We start from the raw sequence: 13170 nt of genomic DNA, 5'->3' as shown, positions 1-13170 counted from the left end.
ACACACGGGGTGTGTTACAAATGGGTGAATCAAGGAGGTTTTATAAGATTTGAAGCTGGAGTTAGCCATTGAATAGTCTTGTCAGGGATTAGTAAGAATTTGTAAACCAGTCAAGTTGTGGGACAAGTCAGTGGTTTTTTCTTTAACACAGGAATCCATCGGTCACCATTGGATCATTTCAACAGTGGTCTTATCTTGGAACACAGGGATCTAAATGAGATATGTTAAAATGGAATGAGTTTAAATTACTTGTCTTGCACGTTATGGTTTAGAGTAGTTTATCTGCTTAGTGAGACTCGGTACAGTTTTGCAAATTGTATTCTCTGCTTCCATTTTCAGATATCCCCTCGCAGTTACCATCTGGGATTTTTTTTTTTAACTTCATCAGACTCCCTTTCAGAAAGATGGACTGATGGACTGCTGTCTTCTGAGGATGTGATCAATCCAGATCTGCACCGTTCGTTCGTTGAGATGTCACTATTGTGTATTGAGTTTCGAACGGTAGCTGTTGTTCATCTTTAACTGTCGGGTCTTCTTGTTCTCTTTGCTGGAGGATCACTGATTGAATTACGTTCCACGGCAGCAGTTGTACAGCGTCAAGTAAGACTTGTTTGGCTTCTGCAACACAGGCAAATACTAAAAAAAGGATTATGATTAAAGCTTACGTGGTACTTCAAAAACAAAATGCTAGACTTCCAAATTTGAGCCGTGAAGACACGTCTCGGAAGACATTTGTAATCAAGGGCTATTTCCCCTTCACTTGGATATGGGCTCCTCCACGTTGCCAGTGTCTGAGTAATCAGTCCGTATCAGTGACTGACACGGGTAAGGACCTTAAGAGGACTGTGATTAAAGGCCAGGGATGCCTCTGAACTGTTTAGGACCTTAAGCCAACTAAGAAGGAAGAAAACAGCCCAAGAGTTAAAGACCAAAAATACGCAAAGAAGCGAGAGGCAACTGGAGATTTTTGGCAGCTGGAGGGTCTTGTTCTTGGGTGAAATGAATCTATTTCTACTAGTCTTTTCTTCTAAAGTTCAAGAGACAGAGCAGCTCGTACTGCAGATGGACGGACTTGCTACAGAGATCTTTCTTACTCTGAGCCCACTCAAAATCTGCAAGGTTAGAGGTTATTTGGTAAATGGGTGAGAGAAGCACATACATCTCCTCCAACTCGAGATTCCCAGCTTTGGTACCAAGAGACAAAAGCTTAAAAATCAGCACAGTATTTAACCTTCTTGGACCTTCACATTTTTAGAGAGAGAAGACAGCTGGACTCTAGATATACCAAGATGAAGAAGTCTGTTGTCTTTCAGTTCCATTATAATAAGCATGTGAAAATGACTGCTCTCAGCACGTGCTAACTATATGAAATCCTTTATATGCATTATGTCATTTAATGCTGACCAGACTATAAGGAAGTAAAATTTGGCAGCATCTCAAGTTTGTCCTTAATGATCCTTGACTCTCTTGAAGACACGGATCCATAATTTACAAGCTCAAACTCACATCTTCGCTGATGCTCGATGAGAACTTCGAGGACTCCTCAAGGCTGGTGGTCTGAAAGTACCTACATCGGAATCACTTCAAGAGTTTAGTGAAGATGTGGACTTTTAAATTTCGTGCTCTGATTTCTCTAGGGGTATTTTCGAGGCTAGGACCCTGGAATATTCAATTCATCAAGCTTTCTACATGATTCTCATGCACAGTAAAATTTGGGGGCTGCTATTTTACCTATATCTATTAATTTCAGATTTCCATTGGGTATGTTAATTTTTTAAAAGAAATCTCCTAAATAATTTAGTGCAATGCTTAAGGAATTTTATAATATTAAGTTCTTAACAAAGTCTTTGACCTCTTGTACTTATTTATACTATCTTAATAAAACAGCTGTTTGAGAAAATATCCAATATGTCAGATAATAGTCCACCAGATTGGTGAGGTGTAGTCTCCTAAAAAAACCACGGAAGGAGAATTTGCAGGAAAGAAATTTTAGAACTTAAAGGAATACAGAGGTTGGAAGATTAAAGTCCTATGTGAAACTACTCTTTTATGCATCTTTCTATGGACACAAATTAAAATAATAAAGATATCTGACTAAATAAAGAGACTATCATTGGGCATTTTACATGTCTCGTATGAGTAGTTCAGTTTGGGTTCTCTCTGCTGTAAGTAGCAGATCGCCAAATCAAGCTGAAAAACATTTTTTTTTTAGTTGGCCTATATAATTGCAAAGTCAAGTTGGTAGACTCAGTTGGATCCAGGTACACACAAGAGGACTTCAGGAATCTGTGTCCCTCCCATATGTCCTATGCATTGTCATCATTTCGGACAGGACTTGCCCAGTAGTGAAAAAAGATGGTTACCTCCAAGGACAGGCCTGGAACACATTGGCTTGGCGATTCCTGGGAAGAATCCTTCTCTTTTTCAGTAATCCCAATAAAAATCCTGTGGTTGGTAGACTTCCCATACACATGGATCAGAGGGATGCAGAGTTTTTAACGGCCAGATCTGGGTCATGGGTCCAGGCTGTGAATGGAGTTTGCCCTGAGATGGTGGCAGAGGGTGAAAATCAGGGAGCTCTTCTCAAAAAAGAAATACAGATCATGGGCAGATGCGAACCACAGCTTAGTGTGTAAACTGAATAGAGTACAATTGGTTTCCATTAACTCCCTTAAGCTACTTTAAGAAAATCTTTAGAATCTTCTTTAAACTTTCAATAAGATGCTTGTTAAGTTTGTTAGCCTTTGCTGTGGATAGTCTTTATACAACGAGGTTTCCCTTCCTCCCTTCCTCCCTCCTTTCCTTCCTTCCTTCCTTCCTTCCTTCCTTCCTTCCTTCCTTCCTTCCTTCCCTTTTCTTTGTCTTTTTTTCAAGTAATCAATGCCTTTCTAATTTATGACTCAGTTTTAATTTTTCTCCTCGTTCTGGGCCCAGAGATAAAGAATAACCAGAAATCTTAGCCTACAAAACCTTTACTTAGCTTTGATTTAACCTTTTTGGCAAAGCTAATGAGGTATATCTCACACCTTGCCCCTGTACAGAGAATCATATATATTTAGTCATAAGGACAGTATTTTACTATTTAAGCCCACAGTCCCTGGAGTCAGACTGCCTGGGTTCCAAATTCTGTCTTTGCCATTTGCTGGGTGTGCCCTCAGCACTTAAACCTTTCTATGACTGCATCTTCATCTCTACAATGAGGCTCACAGTGCCACTCCAATAGCATTATATGATGATGGATTACATGATCTGAGCTGTGTGGTGCGTGGTGAAGGCTCAGCAAGTGTCAACAAAAGTCTGTATTCACGCGGAAGCTCAGGAAGTCCGCCATCACTGTTACAGTTTCCCACTGGCGTGCCCTCATAGACGTGCATGTGTAGCTCCAAGCAGCAGGTCTACGTTTCTCTCAAAATTCTTTTTTCTTTGCAAAAAATCTTTACTGCAAAACGCTCTGCTTTAGTTCTGCCACGTACTTTACCTTCCTCTTCTATTTCCAGCTCTCAGGTTCCCCTTTTCTCATGACTGCTGAGAAGCCTGACTCAGCAGTCTCCTCTATGGAACTGAAATTCTCGACTTTGCTGAAAAAGGTGTAGAAAAGTAAATCCACGTGAGCAAAACTTTGGTGAGGTCAACTCCAGACCGGGGAAGAATCTGTGCTACTGTGCGTTAGTTCTTACATAACACTTCACAAATCTTGACTGCCACAGACCTGTGACTGGGAGAGAGTTAGGGATGCAGGTGCAGTGAGAGGTAAAAGCTAAATGCTGCATGGACTCTGTTCTTCAGGAGAGGACAATTTTGCATCCCATTATTATGTAGTTGAGCTTAACACAAACTAAAACCATTTTTACAAAATGATCTGATTTTTAAAATCCTTTTTTAAAAAGATTTATTTATTTATTTGAAAGAGAGAAAAGGAGTGTGTGTGAGTGAGCCCGGCTTGGGTGGGGGCAGAGGGAGAGAGAGAATCTCAAGCAGGTTCCCTGCTGAGCACAGAGCCCAACACAGGGCTCGATACCAGGACCCTGAGATCATGACCTGAGCTGAAATCAAGAGTCGGACACTTAACCAACTGAGCCACCCAGGCACCCCTCATTTAAATCTTCCAAAATCAATTTATTGTTTTCTCTGCATATAACGAATCTGCTGAAGATGATGAGGATGATAATCACAATTTTAACTAATAATCATTGTTATGCTTAACATATGCCAAACTCAGTCCTACCTGATTTATGAACACCGATCATTGAACTTTGCTGCACCACTGATTCCACTTTGCAGATGAAGAAAAAGAGTTTTGGTGAGGGTTGGTTTCTTGTCTAAGGTCATACAACTTCTAAGTACGGATTTTGCATAATAACTATACAGAGTGGAGTATTTGCTTTTAGGCATATACTTGAAAGAAAATCAGAAAACTACCAAACACAATGATGGGGGATTAGGATAGCTGTTTGCTTTTATTAATCATTGCAGCCATCTACAAGATCCCTCATTTTGAAAATTCAGTTTTTTAAGCCTCTTATAATGTGGTATTTCCACTTTTCTCCTATCTATCCTTTTACTGTTTTGACTTTTTTTCATGGATTTATTCCATAGACATAAATTGAGTGTCCACTCTATTGAAAATTACATAAGACTGAGATAAATAAAAGATCCTTATTCTCTCTAGAAAAGTAGGTTGCTTTAACTTATGGATAGTCACCTTTGGGAATTATAAGTTGTTCTTCATTAAATATATATATATATAGAGAGAGAGAGAGAGAGAGAGAAACGGAGCAAGCGAGCACAAGGCAGGGAAGGGCAGAGAGAAAGACTCTTAAGCAGGGTCCACACCCAGTGCAGAGCCAAACAATAGAGCTTGATCTCAAGACCCTGAGATCATGACCTGAGCTGAAATCAAGAGTCGGACACTTAAAGGACTGAGCCACCCAGGTGTCCCTCATTAAGTATATATATATATATATATATACACTTTAAAGGTTTTATTTATCTGACACAGAGACAGAGAGCACAAGCAAGGGGAATGGAAGGCGGAGGGAGAAGCAGGATCCGTGTTGAGCAAGGGGCCCAATGAGGGGCTCAATCCCAGGATGCTGGGATCAAGACCTGAGCCAAAGGCAGACACTTAACTGACTGAACCACCCAGGAGCCCCTCATTAAATATATTTTTTAAAAAGTCTTTTGGGTGATATTGACAGGGAAGCCTAGGATAAAAAGCAGGCAAAATTTTTACCAGCACTTCACTCACAAAGTGTTCTGGAGACAGGAAAATGTCTTTTAGGGGAGCTTTTTCTTGATTCTGCCTTGTACTTTGTCCACTTTGCACACATTTGTGATTTGCTGTCAAAGAAACCAGCGGATGCACTAATAGATAAAGAAAAAGCTGAAGTTGTGAACCACCTGTTTCAGAATTATAAAACATTTTTTCTCTCAGTGGTATTGCCTGAAAGTTGAAGCTGACTCTCAAAGAGATAATAAGAGTTTTCAAGGTGACCTCTTAAATTTCCAATGTTATTATATACACCTGGTAAAAATAATTTAGATGAATGTCTTAATTGTTGTTCACTTACTCTGTTTTCAAAATTTTCTCTATTAAAATAATGCTTGGAGAAAATATTCACTATAATAGATGCTGGCCAATGCTTCCTTCTTAGAATTGTGTACAACAGTATTCAGAAAGACGAAAATTCTAAAAAGTGAATCTACTTGATGAGATAAACTATCTTCTTTCTATTAATACTGTGCATTCTTGTTTTTGACTGTTTACACCTCACTTCTGATGGAATTCCTGTAAAACAAAATACAACAAAACAAAACATCCCATATCCTTGATAAGATAGTCGAAGAAGCATTTCTTAATTCCTGATGGAGGCACTTGGACCAGAAGGTACAGATGCTTCCTAAGCAGGAAGCTGGGACATTTGGCCCAGGATGTGGGGAACTACGGAGTTTTAAATCTAGAAGCAAAAAACGTGAGCCCTGGAAAACAAAGAATCCATTTCTCATGAAAGAACATCATAGTTTAAGCTACTATAAGACAAAGGTTGGCTGGTTGTCAATTTCATTTATTACTGGTGTCGGGAAGCTCTGTTAAATTTGTCCATGTTTTAAAATTTGGAAACAACAATCAAATTAAACTTCAAGATTAAAAATATCCCCTCCCCTCAAGCTAACTCTTTAAAAATATATATACGACTTTATTTTTTTCCGGTGGCTGAAACGTGAAAACCTAACACAGAGTAAAGATAGAATACCTTCAGTTTAGATTTCACGCCGCTGTCTTCCTCTTTGACTAGAGGTTAGTGATTCTGGACATATTTTTTGGTTATTTAATAAGACCCACAAACCAGGGTGAAGTTGTATGATACCAACTTGAAAAACTCATATTGTTTAGTGTAAACCGCTTGATTGCACCGACAGAGTTGGAAAATGTTCCCTTGGCCGAGCAGCAGAGCAAGGTAGTGAGAAGGAAACGAGGCATTACTCCATATAATATGCGAATGTGCTGCTTCTCAGACTTAAAAAAGAATGCTTATTGATTGAAAACTGAGGCCATGTGGGAGATGAGCAACCGGCTTTTTCACATAAAGGTGTCAGGACTAGCAGGATTTTTCTATGTTTGGTTTTGGTTTTTCTTCTCCTACGATGTATTTATGGAATCAGTTCTGGTCAATAATTTGGGCATCTTCAAAATTCAAATTTTTAAATTTCAATTGAGGATCCAGCAGAGAAATCTTTGGTTTTTTATCCAGGCGTCACTGGCTTTTAGCCCAACATATTTGTGCCTCAAATGAGCAGAGGCATTTTAAAGATTTCTTCAAGGTTTTGATGACAGGAACACAGAGTGCCTTTTAGCATTAAAGATATCTTTAAGTTTCTCATTTCCTGTCCCTGATGTGTTCACCTTCAATATTTCTTTCGTATCAACAGATTTCTGAACAGCTCTCCAATAGCATTCCATCTGAAATGGAATTGATTTTGTTTTGAGGCAGGTAACATTAGGAGCTAAGTGCATATTTCCTGTTTAATCATTTCAGTTCATTTCCTAAAAAAATGAACACACTGAGTGTTTAACCTGTTTGGTGGTGGGAAAAAAAAGTATAGACTTTTGGCCCAAAGCCTAAAAAAACCCAATAAGAGCTCAAGAGGCAGCAGTTTGGGAAGCAGTTAAGTATGTAATTAAAAAACAAATCTAGAATCCTCAGATTGCATTGGATAAACTCTCAGGGTTTCTGAGGGTCAATGTCAGAAGACATCTAATCCAATCATCCATTTTGGATTTGAATCCCATTATATCCATGCCAAGTGGTCACCCTGATGTATAATGCCTTATCATTGTGGGGACAGGTGACTTAACACACCCCAAGGTACATCTCCCTCATTCTGACCACAAGGAAAATTTTCATTATGTGGACTCAGAATCTATGTCATGGTAATTTTTACTTATTGGTTCTGGAGAAATCAATGGGGGCCACACAGAACAAGTTCTAAATTGTATTTGACAGATCATTAAACTTCTAAAGGCAGACTGACACCTCCAATTCTGTCAACAGTTCCTGCATCCCAGGTCTGTTGAACAGACTCCAATTTGTGTATGATAGTTTGTGACCATGGTGCCCAATCTCAAACCCCTGCTCCAGCTGCAGCCTGAGCAGAAGAGTCAGTCAGGACTTTCATCAGCCTCATTTCAGGCAGAGGGATTCTAATTAAATAAAGCCCTAAATGACATGCACTCCTTTGGTAACTCTGTTCTACAACTGAACTCTATTAAGTGTTATATCAACTACTAAATCTTTCTCGTAACTATTTACTAGGTTAACACTCCCACCAGTACTCCCCCACACCCGACGCTCATAACAACTAATATTTTTTCTGTTACTCTGCCAGGGATATTCAACTGCTTTGCATATATTAACTCACGTGAGCTACTATGAGTTGGCTGTTAGTATTATTCCCTTTTACTGATGCAGGAAGTGGGGGAAGTAGCTTGCTGAAATTTATCAGGTAATTGACGGCAGAACTGGAGAATGAACTCATGCTCTTTCTTTACATATGTAAAACATCACGCAATTATTTGACTTTTCTGGACTCAAGGAAAAGGCTGCTCACATATGTCCATTACGTCAGTTTTTATTGGCTTTTCACTCTGATTGATCCAGATCTTTGTGGATCCTGAGCTGGCCTCTGATGTATTCACTCTCACCCTAGAGTTCAAGTCATCAGCATTAGCTTGTTTTCTAAATCTCATCCAACATACGTATAAAAATGTAAGACTGGACAGGGCCAAACTAAAACAGACCCTCTGGTGCATCAAGAAAAGCCACGTCTAGGTTGACATCTATCCATTAATCAACAACTTTGATTAGAAGTGTTCAACCATGTATGTGGCTTTATAATTATACTATTTTTCTAGCTGAAGGTTTCTCAACTCTAATGTCACAACCTACTGGTGTGTTGTGATCAACTGTGAGGTGTTTCATAATTAATTTATTTCTTTAAAAAAATAGAGTAAAGATTACCACCAAATTAAAGCCACGCTCATTCACTGCCACTTTGTCAAACTTTCTTGAGTAAGATAAATAAGGTAGGGGTTATAGGATATAGGATATAGGATAAGAGTGGATATGTCCTTGGGAGAGTGACAAATAGAAAACTCAACTCTCAAATGTGTAGTGGCGGAAAATAAGATGATAAATGTTGCTCTGGTCCACATTTTTCCATCTTGGCTACAAGGATTTAATGAGAAACTTTATCAAATTCATTTCGAGTATTTCCTCTCTCCATTCCCATGGCCATGACCTTGTATCAGGTTCTTATACCCTCTTTCAAAGAGTATTAGAATAGATTTTTCACTTTGTTATTCTGAAAAATTTCAAACACATAGAAAAATGGAAAGAACAGTTATAATGAACATCCATATACCAACCCAGATTTAACTTTCATCTTATTACCTTCATCTGTATTTATTTGTATATTTTTTTTTTCTCTGAACTGCTTGCAAATAAGTTGCAAGAATCAGGACAATTCCCTCCTGGGACCAGTCATCTGCTTGCTTTCTCCATTCCTTTCTCTTCCTTTGAATTGTTCTGTATCTACCACTGCCTGCAGACTAGGTTTCCCATACTCTCTGGTGACTGGGTCCTGCTTAGGTTTTGGCCAATGGGAAGCACTGGCTGGAGAAAAGATGGTAAGAAGAGAAAAGAAGACAGGATATTTCTACTGCCCTCGCTGTGTTTTGGGAAGAGCGCCTTTCTCCATGGTCCAGTCTTCCACTGGTGAGCCCCTGTCAATTCCCACTGGACAGCCCTGGATCCTGGGCTCCAATAACACCACTTCGTCCCATTGTTCCTCCAACTCAAAAGGTAGCAGTGGCTTTCTGCTTTTAATACCTGGATTGCCTCTTTTTACCTTGTTTGCTTTTCAACTCTGCCAACACCTTTTTTTAACTAGTCCCCTGTATTGAATCCCTTCTTTTGAACTCTCTCTCTTGTGAGTTCTGTTTCCTCCCTTCTTTTGTTTTTTTTCTTTCCTTTTCTTTCTTTCTTTCTTTCTTTCTTTCTTTCTTTCTTTCTTTCTTTCTTTCTTTCTTTCTCTCTCTCTCTCTCTCTCTCTCTCTCTCTCTCTTTCTTTCTTTCTTTCTTTCTTTCTTTCTTTCTTTCTTTCTTTCTTTCTCCTTTTCTTTAAGGTGTGCACTTTATTGAACTGGATTCAAGTCAGTGTACAGGTAAGCCCTGGCTGCCTCTATGTCTCAACTGCATTCCCAGGGAGACCAAAAGCCTTCATACATCTCAAGTTGGGGGAACAAAAGGGGGGACCATGATGGCAGACCATTCAAAATAAAACAAAAAGAACAAGTATTAAGGTGAAGATTTTTAAAAAATTGGACTACATAATGTACACAAAAGCAATGCCATCACCCTCTCCTGTGTGGACTCCAGGGAGGACTGGCCCTTCTCTTCAGGGAGAAATGGGTTGCTTTTGGGAATCCAAGGGACTTCCTGTGGTAATGCATCTCATGATATTTGGAATGACTATTAAAAAGAGAGAGCAATATATAATCAGTCCTCTGCCACGTTGTAGAACTTTGGGGATGCTTGCTCCAACCAACTGCTGTCACCTTCACTGTTCCAGTTTTAAAATCTTGAGTCAAGTGCCAAAAAACAAAACAAAACAAAAATCCAAAACCAAAACCAAAACAAATTAAAACAAATGAACGAACACATAAAGCCATGCCAATCCCATGGCATTTTCCGCGCAAGTTAGGTTTTTGTCAAAAAAGGGTGTAACGCAATGAGCTCACCCAGAAGCACTTGCGGTGGACGATGGAGGGGCAGGACTCGTCGTCCTGCTGTCTGCCTGCTGATCCCCATCTGCTGGAAGGCGGACAGCGAGGCCAGGATGGAGCCACCCATCCACACAGAGTGCTTGTGCTCAGGCGGTGCGATGACCTTGATCTTCATCGTGTTGGGCGCCAGGGCGGTGATCTCCTGCATCTTGTCACCAATGCCCCGGGGGACACGGTGGTGCCACCAGCCAGCCCCGTGTTGACGTAGAGGTCCTTGTGGTTGTCGACGTCACACCTCATGTCGGAGCCGAAGGTAGTTGCGAGCCACAGGATTGCGTGTCCGCTCGTCGCCAGTGGTGATGGCCTGCCCATCTGGCCGCTCACAGCTCTTCTCCAGGGAGGAGCTGGAGGCTGTGGTGACCATCTCCTGCTCGTAGTCCAGGGCGACGTAGCACAGCTTCCCCTTGACGTCACACACGATGTCCCGCTCGGCAGTGGTGGTGAAGCTGTAACCACTCAGCAGCATGGGGTGCTCCTCGGAGGCCACACGCAGCGCATTGTAGAAGGTGTGGTGCCCGATCTTTTCCGTGTCGTGCTCCATGGGGTACTTCAGGGTCAGGATGCCCCTTTTGCTCTGGGCCTTGTTGCCGTGTAGGAGTCGTTCTGGTCCATGACCGCCTAGGGCCAGGGGCGCCCCACGATAGAGGGGAAGACGGCCCGGGGGCGTTGTGGCCGGTGAGGTCGGCCTTGCAAGCGCGGGAACTGTTCTTGACCGTGAGCGCAGCCTACCGTCATCCACCGTGAAGGGGTGGTGGTGTAGACCCGCGGCCTAGGTGGTCCAGCCGTGAGGGCGAGGGGGCCTGTGCTTGAGGGGTGGATGCGGTCTTGACAGTCCCGAGTTCTGCTTTTTTGATTCTGAGTAACATAGGCTTTAAATTTGTTGATATCGTTCTACCAAAAATAAGTATTCTATCAACCTCAACACCATTATCACCTAGGGAAAGTAATAATACCTCCCTAATATCATCTAATACTCCAGGTCTTAGTAATGCTTCCTCATTTATCCCCCAAATGCTTTTTATGTGATTTCTTCAAAGTAACGCAGTCAATGTTAAGTCACTGCATTTGATTATTATGTCTTGTCTTTTCTTTTTTAAGCTTCTCTTAATCTGGAACAATTCCAGGATTTTTTTTTTTTCCTTCTATGACATTGACTTTTTGAGGGCCAAAGTTGTCTTCTAGAATTTTCCACATTCTAGATATTTTCTGATTTTTTTTCCTCTTGGTGCTGCTGGACTTATTCCTAAATTTCATACATTATTTCATAATCTGGAAGCTAGGTATAAAGGCTTGACTAAATTCAAGTTAAAATTTTTTGGCAAGAATGCTTTTTAGATGTTGTTATTTATTTCATATTGTGTCACACCAGGAAACAACATGTGTGAAATATTTAATCACTTAGGTAAGATTATGACTATTAGCTCTTTTTTTGTTTTTATGACTGCTAGATCTTATAAGCAGTCAATTATCAGGATAGTTGCCACTTTTGCATTTGATTTTGGCACTTTTGTAGCCCTGTATGATAACTAATTGAATGTTAGTATTCTATTTCTATTACACTTTAAGCTTATGTTTTATGTATATAACAGCTTAGTGACCTACGTAATTTCTACAGACGTCTACCTGCAGATTGTACATGTTCTGTGAATATTTGTGAAATGAATGGCCAGCTGTGAGTTTTATAGCAGTGTGATTGCTTGCTCTTATATCCTAGTTCTTCTTTTACTGATCTCTTTCTTTTTTGCTAATCTCCTTTACTTTTAGCCTTTATATCCAGTTTAAAAAAAAAGAAATAGAAATGGGTTAGAGCTGAAGTCAACTTGCTTTCTGCTCATTCATATTCAGTGACTCAACATGTCTGAAAATGAACTCATCATCTTTCCTACCAAACTTGCTCTTCTCCCTGTATTGCTTAATACAGTGATTAGCATTATTCAATGGCACCAACTGCCCACAGAGGATGCATCTTTGACCCCTGACTGTCACTCACACCCTTTATCCAATTATTCCTCAAGGCGTGTCCATTCTGCCTTCCTGGCTGTGTCTTTCTCTATAACTTTAATCTTACCCCCATTACGCAAGTTCAGTTTTTCACCCACCCACCAAATAGACTGCTTCAAAAACTGCCCTCCCTGCTTCCAGGCTCACACCCTCAAATCTTTCTTCCACAGTACTTTCAGAAAGATATGCAGATTTTTTCATTTCATTTTCTTGCTTAAAATATTTTAATTGCTCTCCATCACCAACAGGATGCAAGGCCCTCCCTCCATGTCAAGGTGCTGTTCAGCTCTTCAGGATCTCATCTTGATGCTCTGCTTCTTGCCCCCTCACCCCTACACTAGCCCTCACAAGTTACAGCTCTGTCATAGGCTATGCTTTCTTCTCTACACACCTGTACACATGTCGTTCCTCCTCCCTGAAATCTGCCTCCACGTTGTCCTCACCTGGTCACCTCTGCTGATGCTTCAGTCTCAGCTAAAGAGCTGTCTTTATGTGAATCCTTCCCTGATGCTCTCAGACAAAATATTCTTGAATCCCAGTACCTAGCACAGAGTTGGCACAAGGAAGTGAGCAGTACTTCCCTCCAGCCCACTGAAGGGAGTACTCAACCACACTTCTTCCTGCAACTCTCCAAGGCTTTTCCTGATCTGTCCTTCCAACTAAATTAGCCTGCATCCCCATTAATTACTCTCTCAGCAACATTTTCCTTATTTGCTTAGACTCATGATGGCTAGATGTAAGTATAAAGATATTAAAAATATAAAAACATATCCCAAAAGTGAAGACTCAAGGCTTGAAGCAGAGATCCTCAGGCCAGCATCAAG

At 40.6% G+C, this 13170-nt stretch overlaps 1 pseudogene; it reads right to left on the bottom strand.

The window, feature by feature from the left end:
* Positions 1-439: 439 nt before the first annotated feature.
* Positions 440-12783, bottom strand: LOC103659865 (annotated as a pseudogene).
* Positions 12784-13170: the final 387 nt, after the last annotated feature.

This window comes from Ursus maritimus, unplaced genomic scaffold, assembly GCF_017311325.1.
Source record: "Ursus maritimus isolate PB19 unplaced genomic scaffold, ASM1731132v1 scaffold_1, whole genome shotgun sequence".
Taxonomy (NCBI): Eukaryota; Metazoa; Chordata; class Mammalia; order Carnivora; family Ursidae; genus Ursus; species Ursus maritimus.
Note: the sequence above shows the minus strand (reverse complement) of the source record. Positions and strands in the feature narration are given on the sequence as shown.